Source organism: Arvicanthis niloticus, chromosome 29, assembly GCF_011762505.2.
Source record: "Arvicanthis niloticus isolate mArvNil1 chromosome 29, mArvNil1.pat.X, whole genome shotgun sequence".
Lineage (NCBI taxonomy): Eukaryota > Metazoa > Chordata > Mammalia > Rodentia > Muridae > Arvicanthis > Arvicanthis niloticus.
In genome coordinates, this window is record NC_133437.1 from 22,378,998 (window position 1) to 22,397,001 (window position 18,004).

The following is an 18,004-nucleotide window of genomic DNA, read 5'->3' on the forward strand; positions in this document are numbered from 1 at the left end:
TTTCACCATTTAACCCTGACTGGAGTTTGTTATACAGACCAGGCTGGCTGCAAACTCACAGAGATCCACCCACCTCTGCCTTCCAGCTGCAGGGATCCACAGCCTGCCACATCATGTCCCACAAAACCAGATCTTTAATTTTGTCTTTGAACATGCTAATAATCAGTGTCATACATGCCTTTTATAAAACCCACAGCAACTTACCACTATAAATATTATACTCAGAACTACACTATTATGCTCAATAACTACACTCAGAAAGCTGATGACATAGCACAGATAAGCTAAATATTCTATAAACATGACAGCCTAAGGGAAACAGAAGCTTAAACATGAAAAGATTTCACACTAAACTTACAAAATTAAGGGTCTCGTAAGTGATGTTCTTCCCACCCACCCTCTGCCCCTTCCCTTCCTCCACTCCAGCTGTTACACCCCTGCAAAGCAGTGGGGCTTTTGGTAGTTTACAAGTTTTTATCTCACTGTGATTTGCAAATGGTACAATAAAATATAAATCACTTTAAAATTCAAAAGGCTTTAAGGTATACATTTTAAAGTTGAGAAAAGGACCCTTGGAGAAATGCTTAAATTTTATATAAGCAATTTATCAGGGAGAATACAACACATGCCCACTAACAAGTGACATGGAAAAATCATGAGACAGCAGCTTCAAACATAGTGCAAAAGGAATAAAAGTTAGTGTGTCTAACCTAGTGGCAGTCATAACAATGCTTTGCAAATTTAATATGACAGCAGAGATTTTATATGTGCAATGGCAGCAGAGATTTTATATGTGCAATCACTTTTAGCATATATATATATATATTTATATATATATATATAACAATATCATCGTAAATCAGAGAGAGAGAGAGAGACAGACAGACAGACAGACAGACAGAGAGACAGAGAGACAGAGAGAGTTAGTTATTTCACTCTTTGATCACTCTCTGGATTAGCACAAAATGAAAAATGACAGCTTGCATAAGATCCCTCAGCAAACGGCAGAGCTGGTGGTACCCAACCTAACTGTGATACTAATGCAGAAAGGAAGGAAGGACAGACAGTACACTGTGGGCCGTGAGCCGTGAGGCCAAGTCTCAGAGACAGCCCTTGATGCTAGCACAAGGGAAATGCATGAGGAAGGAGCATTTAGGCATGAAGCTACTGTGGAGCAGACAATGCTGACTATATAAACCTGTCTCGGACTAGAACGATCTCTCTGAGTCATACAAGTCTCGCTGGGGACGTGTCTGAAGATTAGAAGGGAACCGACAACACAGTAACTCTTCAATACGATCTCATTAATGCGAGCTAATAGGGGTAGGGGTGGGGAGGAAGGAGAGCCAGTCAGTCTGAAATAGCGCAGCCTAAATTAGAGGATGTTTATGAAGTACAAAGAGGAGAACGAGTTGGCTGCTAACAGAATGTTCCGCCAAGCCTGTCACACTCATTTGTACTTCTCAGGATATATTTGCACATAGACAAAGCGATTAAATCCTTAAAAAGCTTTTTTTACCAAATCTCCTGAGCTTTTCCTGATTCTGAGAGTCTCTTCAGTGCACTGCTTAGCGTCAACACCATGCTCACTAGTCATCCTGCATCCTGAGGAGACACGGCCTTCCAACACTTCAATTCCCTCCTCAGCAAAAACTTGCCGAAGTCAACTCCTTGTCGTGGACTATGTGTAGAGCACTCTGGAGGCTGTCTAGGTGCTCAAAGCGTGGTCCTGATGGTAGGATGAAGCAGGGGGGTGTCAGAAATAGGACTGAAGACTGGCAGAAGACAAGGGTATGAAGCCTTGTCAAGAGACAAGGGAGTCCTCAGATAGAAGGGGTTTCACATGAAGACAGGCTTGATGCCAGAGAGAATAGCATGTATCTATACAGAATCCATTCCTAAACATTACCCACCATGTGTGTAACAGACAGGGTGTAGCTATGGGGGCTGAGGAGATGACTCATTCAATGAAGCACTTAGCACACAAGCATGAGTTTCTGAGTATGGGTCCCCAGCAATAAAGCCAGGGGCAGGAATATGTGCTCAGAATCCCTGTGTTAAGAGGTGGGGACAGAAGCAAGAATCCCAGGGGTTTTCTGGCCAGTTAATCTAGTAGAATCATAAGTGAACCTGTCTCAAAAAAGTAATTAGAGTAGTAGAGACAGATTCCCATGTCATCAACCACTGGCCTCCTATACACACACACTTTAACACACAGACACATGCATGCACACACATACATGAATGCACACACACTTTAACACATACACACACATGCATGCACACACATACATGTTTGCACATACACTTTAACACATACACACACACGCATGCACACACATACATGTTTGCACATACACTTTAACACACACATGCATGTACACACACATGCATGCACATACATACATGCATGCACACACATGCATACATGCACACATGCATGCAGACACATACATGAATGCATACACACATACATGCATGCACACACACATGCATGCACATACATGCATACATGCACACACACATGTACACATACACAAAATACACACCTAAATTTATATATACATACACACAAGCAAGAAGGGACATAAGGGGAAGGGTCCTTTGGCAGGCACCTATCAGTAATATTCTGTATTATATGTTTATCCCAGAATTTGCTCAGCTTTCTCCTCGAGGCAGATGTAATGCGTTATTAAGGTCAGTGCAGGCCCTGCTCCTGACAGCTCCATGTTTGGGCATTGCTAATGACTGAATCAAATTGGACACAGGACTCATCTCCAGTTCCATATTAGAAAGTTAGAACACAAAAACAAAAAGTCATACAAGGTCCTGCTTCTAATACTGAGCTGGCAGGCAGGGCTACCCAGCGTTCATTCACTTGCTGATGTCTGAAAGTCTGGATTCAGTGAGAAAGATAGTTCTGTGTATTGTAACTGTTCTGTCTACAGAAACGTAAAGCAGTAAAGAGACCAAGAGAAGACAAACGGCACATTTCTGAGAAAGGACTTGTGACCTAAGTCCAACGCTAAGCTTTATTCAGAAGCTTGCCTGGCTCCCTCATCAAACAAGCTAGAGGGCCTCCTTTTTTATTTCATTGATAAGGAAGGTGGGTTGGTTTCCCCCCCCCCCCCGGGGTCAAATGTGGAATTTCTAGCAACTAACATGTCAATTAAACCATGAGTTTATAATGTATGGTCTATGGGTGGATTTTATAGAGCTATGAATTCTACGAAATGAATGTAAAATTTTGTTTATAGGCATTTTCTGGCAAGAGTTTAAAGCTTATCTGGGTCCTCAGTGGACCATTAGAACTAGAGAAAAGATAATATAGTCTACCGAGATTAGTCTCCTGTTTTGTAACAGCTCATGTGAGGACACTGAACGGATGTAGTATGGGTTAGCAGGCTAGTCTACCAAACACATACCTGACAAGGAACTTTCAAACAATCTCACTGTCAAGTAAATACACAGCAAACAGGGACCAGCATTTCACTGCAGAGAGTGCACAGAAGGCAAATAAACACATGGCAAGATGTTCAACACCATCAGCCACTGGGGACATGCAAATTCACATCACAGTGAGATCAGCACCTGCCATTGAAGACAGCTAAAAAAGGAAGAGCTCTTGCCCTGGAGAGGATGGAGAAACCAGACCACAGTGCTGGTGGGATACGAAGGATACAGACACTGAACATCCAGAGGATTCCTAAAAACAAGCACAAAAGTGCTACCAGTAATTGCACCAATGGCTTTTCCAAACAGACCAAACTAGATGTTCCCAGACGTCCTTCAACAGCCATAATAGTTCAGCTCTAGAACACAGATATACATACATCACAGAAACATGTAGTGGGTCTCTACATTCTTGGCTTTTGTCTTCATGCATCCTATTCAATACAGACAAAATAAGTGGTAGGCTTATAATGGTTGCATCTGAACAAAACTGGTACAGATTTTTTTTTCTCATTATTATTCCTTCAAACAAGACACTATTACTCGCCTAATGCTGATAAGTTACTAGGCATTATAAGTAATCTAGAGATAAGTTAAAATATTGGAGGATTCATATATTTATATGCTAATATAACACCATCTTTATAAGACTTGAACAACTTCCAGTTCAGGTACGCAGGGGAAGTCCTGGTCCAGTACCTACCCACAGATGCAAAGGAACAACCACACGCTATTTACCAACACAAAGGGAGGAAGCAGTGATACAGACAGCTGCAACATCAGGATGTGAGACTAGAGAGATGACTTAGCAAGTGGGAGCACTTCTCTTAAGGGAGCCTGGATTCGGTTTCCAGAACCCATGTCGGATAGCTTCAGGAGAAACCAATGCTTCTTGCCTCCCTAATCACCTGTGTTAGTGTGTGTATACTTACACACAGATACACAATCAATAATAATAGGAATAAATCTTTAAACACTCCGGGAAGATGCATTGAGCAACAAAAGCTGACCCCGAAAGGTGTAGACAATACAATTCCATAGACAACATTTTGTCAAAGAAAAAAAATAATGTCATTCAAATGGGGACAGGCTGGTGACTACTGGGAGTTGAAACCAGTAATTGAGAGGCAAATGCAGAAAGATAATTATGATTATAAAAGAAACAACACACTTGAGGTTTCATTGCTATTCAGCATCTGACATGGTAGTGGGCAGATGAGCTCACACAGGTGATCAAATGGCACAACATGGACATCAAAACCACATGTTGACTCATGGAAGTAAAGTGGGAAGCCTGGGCAAGGCTAACACTCCAGCGTCTATAGAACTCTGCCTAGATTTTATTATTTGATATTTATTTATTTCATGTGTATGAGTGCTTTCACTGCATGTGTGTACGTGCACTGTATGTGTACCCTGCTGCCCAAAGAGGCCAGAAGAGGTTGTAAACTCTTCTGGAACCAGAGTCATGGAGGTTATGGGGTGATGGGAAGGAAACCTGGGTCCTCTGGCAACCAGTGCTCTTAAATGCTGAGCTCTCCCCTGGAGACTTTTTAAAGGTGTGTGTGTGTGTGTGTGTGTGTGTGTGTGTGTGTGTGTGTGTGTGTGGCTGTGCGTAGCAGCTGTGGTGGCCAGAGGAGGACATCAGATCCCCTGAAGCTGGAGTTACTGCTGGTTGTGAGCCATTGGCATGGGTGCTGGAAACTGAACTCAGGTTCTCCGGAAGAACAGGAAGTACTCAGTATTTGAGCCATCTCTCTAGCTACTGGTTAAAATACTAATAATATAGTTCTGTGAGCTATGAGCCTGGAGCAAAACAGAACAGCATATACAAAGGATTTCTTATTGTTTCTGACAACTGCATGGGAATTCACAATTGCCTCAATAAAACTTCCAATTAAAAGAATCCCACCAGAGCATATGATCCTACTCAAGAGTTCTCCGGTTCTGTGGGAGCAAGGATAGGTCTCTTGCTTGCTCATTAGCCTGTGCTGTTTCTTGTCATTACTAAAAACATTATTAGAATTTCTTTACTGCTTGCTACGTTTTGTTTAATCATTTTGTGTCACAGTAAAGCTTCATTCTTTGAGAATGAATTTGAGGGGCTGGAGAGATGGCTCAGCCGTTAAAGCTAGGCTCACAACCAAAAATCTAAGAGAATGAACTTGAGGGGCTGGAGGGAAGGCCTAGTACTTGCTGCTCTTCCAGGAGGCCCAGGTTTAGCCCCCCTGTACCAACAGGGGAGCTCACAGGCAGGAGACCCAACCTCCTCTTCTGACCTCTGTGGGCATGAAGCACACATGTGGCACACAGACACATATGCAGGCAAAAGACTCTCACACATAAACTAATTTAAAAAAAAAAAAAAGACTGAACTTGAATTTTTGAAATAGCAAAAGATTGCCAAATCCACTGAGACCAATATGTGTGAAATAAATAAGGATTGTTCTTCATAAGCAAAAACAAATTAGGCTAAATCACGAAATGGTTTTTCCTATGAAGTTCCTTAAGATTTTGAGATCCCAGAGAACACTTACATTCTTTTGGTTGCAAATCCCCTCAAGAGGCAGCAAGAAACCACAGAAGGGCTTCAAGTGGGGTGAGACCTTACCTCAAGATGGATTCCTGCAACACTGACCCAGAGTTGACCCACTGAAGAGACTGGAGAGAGAGATCAGTGGGACAGAGAGAAGAGTTGAGGAACGGACACCTGGGCTATCCCCTGCTACTTGAGCATTTAGCCAGGTGTGTGTTTGTAGAAATTAACATAGTGAGCACTCTGGAGAGACAGCCAGTCCTCTCCTTAGGCTCTCATCTGTATTTCAGACTGCAGCTGTGGCTTTGTGTGACAAGCCTCCTGCTTCCTAACTCCACCAGACTCCGTATCATCACCACAGGGGTCCGTGAGTACTTTCCTTCACCCGTAAGAGTTGAGAAATTCCTTAAATGGAACTGCTAATGATATACCCATTTCTAGACCATAAAACAAATGGACAAGGTATGAATGTTTGAGATGTTCTAGAGCAATGTTTTTTAACATTTAGAAATGGCCTTCCAGCAAAGATGTGAAGCACTGAGATTTAGCTTTAGAAATATAACTGCTTTCGAAATGTTTAATTGAACAGTTACTTAGTACTGCTTTGAGTTGGACCGGATAATAAAACAAGCATCAAGTCCACTCCCTTTCAGTATTGTGCTACTTGTTTGAAAGGAAGACTATGCACACGTGAAATAGGTAAATAATGACCCTTGGGGACAGACAAACAATGAAGACAATCTAAACACTCAATTGCTCAACAAATATTTACTGAGTGTCAATTGTGTAATAGACAGATGCTGTGGTGGGTCCTGTTCTAGAGAAAATGCCAGCTGTGTGAGAGAGGGGAAAGATGAAGTCCCAGTGTGCATGTGGAGGCAGAAAGAACACAAGAGCAGACACACACAACGGTCTATCAGCAGGGGAGGTGCCAAGCATGGTCTCCAAAGAACAGAAAGCCTGAGTTGTTTTTAAAGAACACGGTGGTTTTTAGGTGGGGCCATGGCGAGATAGGAAGGCTTGAGAAATGAGGGTAGCAAATTTTTGAGATTCTCAAAATGAATTCTCACTTCTTAGTGAAGTGAGGAAGGAGAAGGGAGACAGGAGTTGCTGCTGGCCTTGGACATCCTGGCACCAAGGACATTAAGTGTCCTGTGATGCGAGAGCAGCAGCTGCCCAACCTCAAATGCTGACTCTGAACCCTATGAGAACTGCTTAAGTGGAGTTAGATTTGCCAAGAAGACCATGACAGGGAGACACTATGGGCATAAGAAGTGGACACCACCTCTCGAAAGTATAAAGGAAGACTACTAACTGAGCTACAGGGACCTCCATAGCCCACAAGACATGTGTATAAGAAAAATATAAAAGACTTTGTCCAAACTCCATCATGTCCAAGGTAATGTCACATAAGAGCGTGAACATCAGACTAGTGGGGGCGGGGGGAAGGGTGAAGATGACAGAAGTGACAAGAATTGTGTTTTAAAAGGAACACTACGGAGGCTGGGGTCAGATGGACTAAAAGAAAAGTAACCCCAAAGTCGGGGCAACAAGGAAAGAGACATTGGTGTCCTTCGGGAGAGACGTTGCTGTCCTCCCGAGAGAGACACTGCTGTCCTTGAGGAGAGACACTACTATCCTTCAGAAAAATAGTGCTGTCCCTCAGGAGGACACTGCTGTCACGAGGATACTGATGTTCCTCATGGGGACACTTCAGTCCTTCAGGGAGACACCGCTGTCCCTCATGAGGACACTGCTGTCCTGTAGGGAGACACTGCTGTCCTTCAGGGAGACACTGCTGTCCTTCAGGTGGATGACTTGAGTTCTGAATGAAAGCAATGACTCTCAGGAGACACTGTGTGTATGGTATACTATGAGAGGCAGACATTAAGATAGACACTACCTCTAACCCTGTGTCCCTGGAACCTGCAGAAAAAAACATTCTATACCCTAACAATTAATTTTGGAATTCAAGATTTAAAAACAAAACAACAACAAAGTGTTTTCTCTTCCCATTGATTATAAGAAGGCTCAGTGAGGTACACAGAAAATGTCAACTCACAAGGCACTATTTTTAGATCAGCCTGAAGAGTTTGGTGTATATCACAATGATAAAGGGATGAGGGAACTTGCACAGGACTGATCTGGAGCACTGAAAAATAATCCTGAACATCAGAATACCATGGAAAAATATAAGACCCTGCCCTTGAGACATTTAGGGACAAAACAGACACATGTATAGTTAACGAAGATCTCGAGGCAGTTTCCATACCCCGGCAAGCACAGTTAACCACATGACGACACCCTTCGTGTGTTCTCCAGGGGTGTAGTACATGATTTCCCTGTCTTCAGAAAGGATCTACTAGATAAAACTCCTTTTTTTGCTTTACTTAGATATTACTAACTCACTTTAAGTTGAATAGAAAAGCAATATTATTCTTCGTGACACTTCGAAACTATTGCTTAAAAATGTGCAACCTGCATGGACTCCATTAGGATGAATGGCTTTATTGTATGTTATGGAAGTACTTTGTTGGTATTCCACTCCAAGGGAAACCAAAGAAAAAGGCTTTGTCTTTCCAGGCAGTTTGATGTGGACAAGTGGGTGAGTCTTAACATTGGATACGCTCCAAAACACGCACTGCCTGCAGTAAGGCAGGTGAAACTTGGACTTTCCCCTCTTCCTGCCTTCAACTCATACCAAGACCTCAGACCCAAATGACCCTGCCTCAGCTCATGCTTTCCGTGGCTCAAATGTCACTATGTTCTCTCAAGCAACACTGGGCTCCTATATTGAGGCTCTAGATTGGGTCCCCAGTGTAGGGAGGGAGGAGGAGAGAACAGAGGAGTGGGGAAGGAGGAACAGGAGATAAACGCTGAGTTCTACAGAGCCTAAGGGAACAGATGTCAAACCTAGGCAGATTTTCAAATGCCATGAACTGAACTAACTCTGTATTCTAGAAAACACAGCCAAAGACATTAACAGGGTGTGCAGATGCACGCACAGCAGATTTCCAGTCAGTGCCTGAATGGTTACTTCTCAAGTCACAACATTAGCCCGGTTTATGTTCATCTCAGTCCCCTCTAAGAACACACATCCATATTCATACATACAAAGACACACTTTTCCTATCTGGTCTCCCAGTTGCTACATATTATCTTTACTTGTATATATATATATATATATATATATATATATATATATATATATGTTTACCAGTGTATATTGTATATGCACCATACATGTGCCTGGCACCAGCAAAGACCAGAAGAGGGTGTGAGAGCCCCTGGGACTGTAGCTACAATCATCGGCCTCCATGTAGGAGCTGGGAACTGAATCCATGTCCTCTGTAAGAGCAGAGTGTTCTCTCATCCACTGAACCAACTCTCCAGCCATTAAATCCCCACTCTTTGCTGGATGATTGTTAAGTGGGTGACATGATCAACGTTAGTAAGATAATGGATTCTCATAGGTATAAAGTCTTGGTTTATCTCTACTAGTAAACCGTGACTCAAAAGGGAACGGGGGGAGGGGAGGGAGAGATGCCGCTTAGTCAAGAGACAGTTGGGTCAGGCCTCTTAATGAAATTACAGAAAACATGCATTTCCTGAGGATATGCGTGTGCGTGTGCGCATGTGTGTGTGTGTGTGTGTGTGTGTATGTCTGTGCAGAGGTTGAAAGAGGGGTCAATTCACATGCCTCTGTACATACCACAAACTTAGCTAGTTATGTGTCCTATAAATTTATTAGATTGCACGTTTGCAGAAGAAATGTCATTGTCACCAAGAGCTCACATCAAGCACTGTAGTCAAACACAGATGTGACCAGCACTTCCCCAGGTGCCTAGTAAAATTCAGACCAAGTGACTGATTTATTGGTAGACAAACAATAGCACCAGTCCCAGAAGACAGCCCTGTCTGCTGCTCCTCTGTTGGGAGGCTATGCCGGTTGAGTCCAAATAATTCATCTTTACCTTTGTGACTATGTTGAAAGAATAACACCTAAATTAAAAATTTAAAACAGGGATTCCATCTGTGTGATGCCACTACACTCTGGACAGAGACATCACTTTTACTGTGAAAGCAACAGCTTCATGAACTGCTGAGATTAGGCTTTTGTGGGGCTTGGGGGGTTCTTCCTTTTTACCTGTGCACCCACAGCCACACCCCACTGCCTTTAGGCATCCTTCCCGTGTGGATCCCCTCTGCTCCTAGTTGCTGGAAGGTACTTCCTCCTTCCCTCCTCCCTGACCTTAGCTAAAAACCCTAGGGTGCAGGGAAACAAAGCTCCTAGCCCCAGGAAGTCCAGATTCTATTCTGGTCCAGGGTAGCTAAAGCCATGATTTTGAGAACATTAAAAAAAAAAAAAAAAAAAAAAAAAAGACACTGCTTGCTAACAGAGAACCCAGAGGAGATATCACCCTGCCGGTGAAGCTTACAGGGGAGCCTTAGAGGAATTTGTTCATTGGGCTTGTATGGCTCTCCTTTAGGCTACATAATAGCCTAGATTAGCCTCAGGGTCTTACTGGTCAGAACACTAGCTAAACGATTTTAAGAATTACTTTAGATGAGTAATTGAACTCTTCAAAATTGTAAGAAAATTCTCCAAAAGCCATAGACTCACAGGAAGGGGGGGAGGGGCAAAGGGAGGGAGGAGAGAGAGAGAGAGAGAGAGAGAGAGAGAGAGAGAGAGAGAGAGAATATAGAGTTTACACTTTCTCCTGGAGACTTGTACTGGTTGCAAAAGCCCAAAAAGTGAGTTTCTAACCGGCTCTAAGGAAACAGGTAAAACCCTGCCTCGTGTGAGAGTCCTGAACAGGGCAGGACTCACGGAGTGACACCTTTAGTCGAATAATAATTAACAATAATAAAAGAAGAATGTGGCAGTGAGCTAAAGGGAAGGAAAGGAAAGAATTTCCCAGCCTAATGTCTACATCTGAGAGGGAGAGTCCCCCTCAGATTCTTTAACTGGAAAATTAACATGCAAAACTGTCCTACACTACACACACACATGAAGCCAGCTCAGAATTCCAAGATATCCACAGTTAACATCTCATTTGACATTGACTCACAATTTACAATTATAAAGCACTCAACAAAAATCTTCATTTCCAAAAGGTAACACCAATAATAATAATAATAAAATCAGTCCTTTCCAAAAGTCATATAATAGATTAACCAAGTCAACCTATAAATCACTAGATTTAAATGAAGGTACTTTGAAAACATTTTTTTTAAAAATGAAATAGGATGTCATCCAGAAAGATGAGGCTCAGATATTAGGCCACAAAGAGGACTTCAGAAAAAAACACACCGTTTCCATCTCCATTTGATTAGTTAAACAGAATGAAGGAAAGTCAGTTAGTATACACCGGATTCTAAATCTTAAGAAATGAACCAAACAAACAAACAGTGGGATCTAGAGATAAAGATCTAATAGGAAAAGCAAAATATAGAATAACCCCGGAGTACTTTATATAGGAGGTCCAGACTGAGAGAGTGGGTAATGTGCAAAGAGAAATAACAAAGGTTGTCTTTATAATTTCTATGAATTGACAAAACTCAACCCCTCAGATGTTCAAGCTATGTTAGCACCACAAATACATCGAAACAAAGAAACCTTAGGCAATTTTCAGAGTAACATGTGATTTCACCTTAGTAAATAATATTTTGGATAAGAAAAATATAGAAATGGATGTCGTGCCCCGTCACCCCTAATCCCTGAACTTGGGAAATAGAGGCAGGATTGGGAGTTTGAGGCTAGCCTAGGCCAGATCTTGAGACTAATACACAAAGAAAAAAAATAGAGAAATATCAAAACTATCAATGTTTGTCCTTGATAATGTGGACTTGCTGAAAGAGACACAAAAGTTACAAGCATTTTTAAAAAAATACCCCTATTGCTTGATTTGTGATGGCCACATATTTTACCTGAAAATATTTTTTGAAATGTTAATTATAAGCAGTTCCTAATTTCAAATTAAATTGCAAAATGAAGAATAATGTAGCTACATATTTAATATGTAGTTTATATTTAAGTTGCTATTTAACATGTTTTAAAATTTTTAATTCTTAAATCTCTTAACCTACTCTTTTTTAAAGAGACTAAACCACCACAAAATGAAAATTAAATTACCAACTTTGACTGCGTTTTGTAAGCCGCGTGCGAATCCTTTGCCTGTAAAAATGACGGCATGGCATCTATTTTAGAAAGCTGAACAAACAACCAAAGCGGCAGCACTCGGGCAGAATCCTCCCCTATTTCACACACTGTCCTCTGAAATTATGTTCACCAGTTACAGCCTTTTCCTCAAAGCCTTTCAACACCTCAAGGGCCTCCTCTACCTCCTAGCGTTTCCTCTTCTCTGGGGAGAGAACCGTTCCTTTGATTATTTCCCAATCACATCATTGTATCAGCCATTGCTAACTGATCAGATCCAAACTGGACCTCTTACTAAAACCATTGGTTTCATTAAGTATACCAACAGGCTAAGGTACTGGGCCTCTTGGGGTCGTAATCCTAGCCCTTCCTGACTCCCTTCCCCCGCATCCCTGTGTGCAACCCCCCCTCCGCGTGTCCCCTGTGTCCCCCAACACTCCCTTTTGTTACTTCTTCATTCTTACTGCTAATCTGGCTCTCCACACCATCCCCAGCACCACTTCCACCTCTGTTCTAAGCGCCTGTTAATCGATCACCGATCACCGAGGGCACAAAACTCCCATCTCTGATCCATCCTGGAAAGTAATGCCAGGCTTAGCACTCAGCGCTCAAAGTCATTGTGTCCACCCTTTATTCCTGGAGTGAAAATTGACCCCTGGTCACCACTGGCCACATCAATCCTCACTTGGCCCAAGACATGTGTCCCCATCCATGGTCTACACAGTTCATCCTGCTCCAACCTGTCACCTCCATGAGTTTCTCCTTGCTGTGTCTGACACTGTGGTAGGTGACAATAGAAGTTGAATCTTGGCTCAACCGCCCACTCACTCTGTGACCTTGAGCTCCCTCCCCTGCTTCACAGTACCTGCTACAAGGACCAAATGGAACCCAGAAGGCAAGACACCTGGAAGTGCTGACACCCAGAAGGTACGCAGCAAATCCCAGGCCGCTTGCTTTCTCTCTTCATCTTCCCAAGGACCGCATCCCTCATTTACCCTACAGCTTAGCCGTCCGTCAGCTGTCACGGCTGTTTGGTAATTGTTCCTCTCATCTTCCAACTGCACTCTTCCTCCAGAATCCTTTACTGTTCCCTGTACCTGGACTTAAGAGAACAAGTCTAATCATTAGACTCCGAAACAAAGACGAGCAGACACAATGGCGATTGTTCGGAAAATATCGAGAGTCTGACAGTATTTGGGCGTCTGCTGGGGATCGGGATCTTTGATGTTAAATGTTATACCACTGAGCGAGAGAAGCAAAACTCCCAGCATTTCTGAGGTTTGCGATGTATTGCTAGGCAATAAATATTATCTAAAAAGCAAATGTTATAGCATGTTAGAAGGTAGAAGAAGAGAATAAAAGGAAAGGGGGATCAGCAGAGAAGGAAGTAGGTGCCATTTTAAATACAGCTGCTGAGGAAAGCCAGCAGGGGAAAGCCGTGCAGATGAGTTGGCTGAGCTCTGGAGAGCCTGCGCGCCATGTGAGCATGCGCACAAGAGCTGAGAGGAAACTATGTGCGCCATGTGAGCATGCGCACAAGAGCTGAGAGGAAACTAGATACCTGAAGCCGAGGGACAGAAAGAGAACAATAATAAGGTGAGGACAGTGAAGAGTGGAGGGGCTAATCCCACAAGGCCTCATGGGTCATCCTGAAGCCCTGGGCTTCCTTTAGAGCCTGAGAAGCCATCTACAGTTTGGAACTGAGGAATGACATGAGTTGACATAGGGACACTAACAGGTGTGACTATACTAACATACTGTGCAGTGGCAGACTGAGAGGGGTCAAGAGTCAAAGCAGGGGACTTGCTGGAGGCCACTACTGAGACTCAATCCAGAGGGGAGAAGGGGCTGTATCAAAAAGTGGTGAGTACTTGGATTTGGTATATGCTGTAGACAGGTGGTAAGATGTCCTGACAAAATGGGAGAGAAATTAGAGGGGAAAAGAGAAGCAGCTGTCTCTCCAAGCTTGAAGTCTAAGGAGAGCATGAAGCAGCCACCAGCAGACACAGGAGTGGCATGGGTGGTACATGAGGAAACCAGGAGCTTGGGTACAGATGCTATCAGTCTGAGAGACATGCACACATGAAAAGCCACCCCAGAGGCGTAAGACCCACATCCAGCACCTTACCCACGAGCCTCTCCTGTGGCTAAGTCTTTTTGATTGAACCCTAGCAGGAAGATGAACTAGGCTCACGGAGAAACAGAATGTGCGCCTGCCCTACATTTCAAAGCCAAGAAGGGGAACAGGAAAGGCATCCACAGTCAAAGGAGATGGCAGCATCCAAAACAGGCCTTTCAGAAACAAAAACACAGCCACCCTCTGACCACAGCAGACAAGATGTGTAGAAGCAACACAAGGAAGGGAAAGTACCTGGCCAGTTCACAAGAAAACTCCCCCAGCCGCCTGCTCTCTCATCCAGTTCTCCAGTTAGAACTTGGCCCATGGGGCTATTTTCCTTGGAGATCACGGTCATTTTACAAAGAAAAATGAATTTGAATTTTCTAGCGGTCAAGAAGGAGAAGCTAACAGCAAACGGAGCAGCTCAAGTCAACCGTGGCTCCTGGAAACCTTTGCCTCCTGACTGTCTCTCAGTGTGTGAGCACTGCCTTGGAGTGACGCTTCCCCCTGCCTACATACAGGCTTCCTAGAGAGTTAATGGGTGCCTACATAGTAAACACCATGAGCTACTCAAATAAAGGGACACTGAAGCTGGATCTGTAAAGTGCTGAGGTTCAGAAACACCAGGTCTATGGTTTTTGAGGCCTGGTGGTAACACAGGCCTGTAAGCTCAGCACTCGAGAGAGAGGAGGTTTAGGACTTAAAGACCTGCTTGGGCTTAATGGAAAGACCCTGTCTTTAAGATTTTAGAAGTGCCAGAGGTACGATTCTGTGGCAATAATGCTTGTCTAGTGAGCACAGGCCTTGGGCTCAGTCCCCAGCCCTGAAAAACCAGATAATTGAGTATTATAATACCAGAAGTCATTGTGTACTGGCCTGAGGAGGCAAAACAAGATGGCATGAGAGACTCTTGTGACGTACAATCAGGAAATGATCTCTTAAGATAAGAATGCAAAGTCAATCAAGTCAAAAACCATTAAAAAGTCCCTGAAGATGCATTTAAAAGCTGTCACTTTAAGGAAGATTCCTCCCATGGGTTAAATGTGCTGACCTGTGAACTATAATTAGGCCAAACCCCTAGTTGTACAATCTAGAAGCATGACAAAACCCCGAGAGAAAACACAGACCTTTGTCCAAAAGCTGTAGAATCGGGCACATTGTAAGGGCCGGCCGTGAAAAGAGCCTTGTTGGAGGCGTTTTCACTCCTATTTTCCACGTGCTGTCCAATGCCATTCGAGTGGTGACATTAGCATTGGACTGGACAGGCTTCTGTACAGATGTTGTTCATATTTCACAGAGATGGGCTTCCCAGCCCAATGGGACTGGACATCAGTATTCAAGCAACCTTGCATTTCAATTAATTCCCACATCGGAGCATGCCAAGGACCAGAAGAACACACACACACAGCCTAGAGAAGAAAATCCCCCTCTAACAAAGCAAGGGTGTGCCGGGATTACTGTGCACCCAGGGGCTTTACAGGTCTCTGCTTCTTATCTCAGGAAACAAAAGCAAAGGATGACCACAGAATTATCAGACGCATGTTGGGTAGAAGCCAGGCAGCAGCTGGAAGGGACATTGTGGTTGGCCTGAGTCTGGATAGATGTTAATGAATTCATTTCAACAGCATTTCACCAGTGGCCCCACTATGGATACCTGTAGACAAGAGTCCATACATTCTCCAAGGTCAGAGAGTCTGAAACTCTCAATCTACTAATGATGCATGGAAAACTCTGGATTTCCGTTTCTGTAGCCCCCTGACTAAGATTCATATCCTGAAAATACTGTCCTTGGCTACCATCTAGCTTGGTCCTCTTCAGAGGTTCCCAACACCTAGAAAGCAAAGACCTCTTTGCTTTACTGTATATGAAAGAGAGAGAGAGAGAGAGAGAGAGAGAGAGAGAGCCCTCCAGGATCCCAGCCATGCCTTTCTTCTCTAGAGCAGACTCCTGTGGGGTGCTGGTTTACCTGGCCTCTTTCCCTTCTCTTTGTTAGCAACTGGATCTTCCCTCTGGGAAATCCTCCATTGTGTATAGCTTTGGCAGGAAGTAGTATTCCGTGAGCATTACAGAAGCCACAGGGTTTTCTCTGCTCTATGCCTGCCTGAGTAAAGCCAGGAACTATTACACGGTGAGCACGCATAAGCAGGGCCTTCTCAAACAGTTAATTTAATTACCAAAGTTCCTGTATATTGTTTGCAGCCAGAAACTGTGGCTAAGTCGCTCTGCAGCTTCTAACTCCAATAACAAACCAGCCATCCACCTATGGTGACCAATCCAGTATCCCCCAAACACCACATATACATGGCCACCCCTGTGACATCTTCCTGAAACCCTGACAGGACAAGCCTGAGTCAGAAATGCCAGTCCTCGTCCAGAGGCAGGGTATGAGCAGTAGGGGAGTGCAGAGAGACTGGACCGGATACTGAGTCTCAACAGACTGATGCAAGTTAGCCATGCTAAAGGAAAGGAAAAGACAGTGGGGGTCAAAAGAACTACATAGCCCATCACACATACTCAGGAAGGAGCATGAGACTGTGGGATTTAAGATCCCACCCACGAGGCTGTGCACAAAATATAAGAGGAAGGGCTGAGAGACTGCAGTTGTAAGCAAGGCCCCCTCAAAGGGCACCTCTGACACTGTGAACACTCTGAAACAAACAAAAAAAAAAGAGGTTCTGACAAAATTTAACATTAGATCTCCAAAATCATGAGAGATCTCAATTACATAGTTAACTTCTCGAAATTCCTAGTATCCAGCCTTAACACATTCTTAATATTTCGCTCGCCTCCATTAACTATGAAGCCAAGGCACCTGCTTCAGCAAACCCATTCCAGAAGATCTTGATTTCTGACGTGGCACCCTCAAGATCTATCCCATCATAGTCCTGAGTGATGAACAGCTGCCGTGCATCAATGTCAGTGGTCCTCAACCTTCCTAATGCTGCAAGCCTTTAATACCTCATGTTGCGGTAACCCGCAGCCATGAAATTATTTTTCGTTGCTACTTCATAACTAATTTTGCTACTGCTATGAAAGGTAATGTGAATATCGTGTGTAGTCTGATGGTCTTAGGCGACGCCTGTGAAATGGTTATTCAACCCTCCCCCACACCACCCCCCACCTCTCCGCAAGGAGTCTCAACCCACAGGCTCTGTTGAGAACAGCTGAGGAACTCGTCCCCCTGAGATGAAGGCTCCTAGGTTCTGCCTTTGGCCAAGTTAAGCTCATTAAGCCTTCATTTCCTTCTCTGTAAAATGGAGCTATTGATGGCAATAGCTACAAACCTGGGCCGGTAGTGAATCACAACTGTGGGAAGCCTCTGGGGAGTGCCACCTTGAGGAATTGCTCTATCCTCCAAGAATCGGTTACTCTAAAGTGGAAGGTAAGTCCCTTAGGCACCACTCCAAAACTGGTGCTGGCCCCAAGAAACCACCCGATCGCTTGCTAACTCAGTTTCCCACCTGTAACACGGAGATGCCAACCATTCCTAGACATGGGAGATGCGGTGGGGCCAATTTAAACTTTAATGGATTCTAGATGCACACAAATACCATTAACAAGTGCTTATGTACTTATGAATGACCTTCTCAGAGACAGACTTCCGACACCACCTTTGAATTTCCAGTTCAACCACTTTCCTCACATCTCTCATAAACCCACAAAGACTCTTTATTGCTTACCATGCCTCTAAAATCCGTTTGTCTTCCGACCTTCTTACTGTGGCCCCACTCTGCCT

General features: G+C 43.7%; 1 protein-coding gene across 2 annotated transcripts in view; it reads right to left on the bottom strand.

The window, feature by feature from the left end:
* Positions 1 to 18,004, bottom strand: part of Arhgef28 (Rho guanine nucleotide exchange factor 28) — a 282,901-nt gene that overhangs the window by 233,684 nt on the left and 31,213 nt on the right. The window lies entirely within an intron of this gene.